Below are 4,032 nucleotides of genomic sequence, written 5' to 3'. Positions count from 1 at the left end.
GCTTTAAAAATAAGAATGTTGCTTCAGGGGTGCTTGAAATAAAACTGAGAATCTTGCATAATATATTCATTTCCAGGGAAAGAATGTTTGAATGAGATGTGGAGTCTTTAAAGTTAATTTTCCTTATACAAATCAGAGGATACAGCATTATTGAAGAATTTCAACTTACATTAAGACATTAAATATGTGAAGATGTAGCACTGGTTTCAATTTGTTCCTAAAAAGAAAATCCTGATCCCAGTTGATCATTGACGTCATAGAATTATTCTGTCAACCAATTATCCTGTAGGTCCTATCAAAAATCCATTATGTATAGTTAATCTTAATACTAAATCCAATTTCAAAGAATATGTGATAAAGAATCTCTCAAACAAATTACAGACAATTGCCAAGCTTGACTCAATTTAGATTGAGTCCACAAACATCCCTGTCTCCCTCTGTACTGCAGAGTTCTGAATGAACTCTCTCCAGTAACTCAATGAGCTCCAGTATTTCCCATCGGCTTCCAATACTGCAAATCTGTATCGTTGTAATACACCTGAACCTTTATAATCATTACTCTTTCTTTAAGAAAAATGTTCCTTTATAGAAGAAATTATATCATTTTTCTCTTAATTATTTTTCCCATATCCCTTCAAATTCTGAACATGGTTTTTCCTTCCTTATATGGAGTTCTTAGTGGGATATTTTGTCACTTGTGCATGGAAAGTCAAAAATTATACCAAAGAAGGTTAGAAATTGTGAGCCAAAAGGAAATGACCTTTGATACCATTATGAACAACCCACCTCCTAAATATATTCTGAGAAAGAAGAGTCTGCTGGTCTGGAACTCTTTCAGCCACAGCGTGGGCAACAACATCTACATTCTAGACACAGGATAACAATGTAAAGCATAATTACTTGGTAAAAGGTGAAAGATTAATGTAATCTGAAGAGAAACCAGAGTAAACACTTAGAGAAACTTACATAGATCTAATCTAAATGGGAAGTAAAAATAGACAAGATCTCCTGAGTAGATTGGGAGCATGGGGACCTTGGAGGAGAATTGAAGGAGAGGGGAGCAGAGATAAATGTAGAGCTCAATAATGATGAATTTACAAAAAAAAAAAAAAAACATGGCTTCTTGGTAGCAGCATGATATAGAGATGAATACTTTGCATTGGTAAGGATCTTGGTCTATTGATACAAATTTAAGGTCAAATATATATATATATATATATATATATATATATATATATATATATATATGCTCTTTATTAAGGTATTGTGCTTGTGCAGCTCATTTAAAAATGTAATGTATAATTAAAAATACAAGTTAATAAATAGCCATTTATTATAGTCAAGCTCGTAGTCATGTTAGTTAGGATTTTTAGATGTACAGTGATATATTTCAGATGGTTAGTTATTCTTCAACACTTTCAAAGATCTACAGAATATGGTATTTAAAATACAGAGTTGAAGAATAGGTGTTTATAGCTATAGTTTACTTAGTTATGATATAAGTTAAAGTGGATATAAATATTGTACCAATAATTCTTGCTTGATAACTGTTTTATTGTATAGAATCTTGTTATGTTAAAGTCAAAACCTTCCTTTTTATTTAGACAGAAAATGTGAGGTGATAGAGAATTCACACTGTATCCTATGAATACCATTGGATAATAAAGAGTCTGCTTTGGCCCTATTACAGCGTAGAATAGGGCAATATGTGAATACCAAGCAGATAGAGGAGGAGGGAGTAGGCAGAGTTCATAAGAAACCATGTAGACACCACAGAAATCAGATGCTGGGTGCCAGATGGAAACTTACCATTGGACGACAACCACATGGTGAAACACATATTAAGAGAAATGGGTTAATTTAAGACATAAGAGCTATCTAGAAATATGCATAAGAAAATAGGACAAGCAGTGTTTTAATTAAAGCAGTTTCTGTGTGCTTATTTTAAGTCTGGGCAGCTAGGAAACAAACAAGTAGCCTCCATCTAAAGCAGCATTTTCACACAGGGGTTCTGTTTGCTAGAAGTAAGTGCTTCTCATTAAAGAGAGGCATCCTGACTCAGCTTTAGCAGCAAAAAAAAAAAAAAACCCTTGCAGCTCTTTTATGAGGCCCTGCCACCAAACACTTAAAAGGTATTGATGAATAGCCAACAGCATGCTTCTTGGTAACAGGGACTTTGCAACTCCATAGAGTTATGGCAATAAACATGGCTCCCAACAGTACCTCCGCCATAAAGCTAGATACATACCCAGAAACATAAGGAATGGGGAGGATCCAAGTGTCAAAGCCATGACTTTATTTAATCCTAGTCATATAGCTTAGCAAATTAAAGACTCATGGTCAGTAAAAGAAAGATATACAGTAAAGAAAGACTCAGATTTAAAGAAAATAGAAACCTCTAAACAGTTAATAGTGTGTTTAAAATTAAATGTAGGTTGGGGGAGAAAAGAAAAAGGACAAGGTTCATTAAAAAAAAGAAAAAAAGGAAGATTTGTCACTTGTTTGGTTTAATAAAATACTGATTGGCCAGTAGCCAGGCAGGAAGTACATGGAGCAACTAGAATAAGAGAATTCTGGGAAGATGAAAGGCTCAGTCTGTAGTACCCAGATGCAGAGGAAGCTAGATGAGAATGTCATACTGATAAAATGTACCAAGCCATGTGGCTAACAAAGACAGAATTATGGGTTAATTTAAAATGTAAGAGTTAGTAAAAAAAATGCCTAAGCTATTAGCCAAACAATGTTGCAATTAATATAGTTTCTGTGTTATTATTTGGTCTGGGAAGCTGGGAAACGAATGAATAGTCTCTGCTTACACTCTGCTTTTCCAGGATACATATGGAAGATGACAGGGATTATGCTACATTAAACAAAAATAAAAGAATTACTGATTGGCAAAAAGTATGTATTCACATTGGATTGTCGTATATCTTCTTAATACTTACACCAGATTATGAGTGTTCTTGTGAGTAATGGAAGAAAACATAGTCTTTTTTTTACAACACATTTAGAGATTTTGAAGATAGCTTCATCCTCTTTCTTTCAATATCTTTTTCTGCACAAAAATCAAGCATATATTTGAGGATGCTCGATTCTGTTTGTTTGTGTTATCGTGTGAAATAAGCTTGTATTATGAATTATTCTTTTTACTTTCAATAATAAATTCATGAAATTTCAAATTTTTCTTAGTTTTTCTCAGGATCCCTGTTGTACGATATTGTTTAAGAGAAGATATAAGCAAATACCTCCCTCACTCCATATGGAAAATCAATTGATGGCAGACAAAAGGAAAAATACCACCTAAATTCAAATTGGTGAATCAATGAATTTTATTGGGGTTATTTACAAGAGTGTATATTGACATGATGATTCTTTACTTCTTCTTAACAATAACATTCTGTCTACCTTTATTTATTTTATATTCTACCTGATGGGTCCAGTACTTTAGTTATTCAATTTTAATATTAGATAAAGTAAAACATAACTGAAATGAACTTTGTTACAGCTATTCTTGGGTTTTAATGAGTTGCAACTAACCTGCTACCTGTGATACTGATGAAATATTTGTTTGTAATAATAATCTATTGATATGTTTCCCTCATTTTCTCACATTTTATCAGAAAGAATATTTGTCATATTGTAGTCAGATGCTGCTTTTTCGTTTTCCAGCCATTCAAACCCGAAATAATCACATAGAAACTATACTAATTACAAAACTGCTTGGCCATCTTACATCTTGAATTACCCCATTTATAATTAATCTATGTGTAACCACAAGGTTCATGGTTTACTGGTAATGTTCTCTGGCATCTGTCTCCTTTTACCACTACATGGCATCTCCTTGACTCTGCCTTCTTTCCCCCTCTATCTCTGCTTGGAATTCCTGCTTTGCTCTATTCTTCCCTGTCATGGGCCAAAACAGCTTTTTTTCATTAACCAATAATAACAAAATACATTCACAGCTTACAGAGGGGTTTCCCACATCACCTCCTCTTTTCTGACTAGATGATGTGGGAATCTTTCTGTATATGT

The sequence above is a fragment of the Microtus oregoni genome, unplaced genomic scaffold (genome assembly GCF_018167655.1).
Source record: "Microtus oregoni isolate MIOR12 unplaced genomic scaffold, Mior012 000021F_ref0000039, whole genome shotgun sequence".
NCBI lineage: Eukaryota > Metazoa > Chordata > Mammalia > Rodentia > Cricetidae > Microtus > Microtus oregoni.
This window is presented reverse-complemented; position numbering follows the sequence as displayed.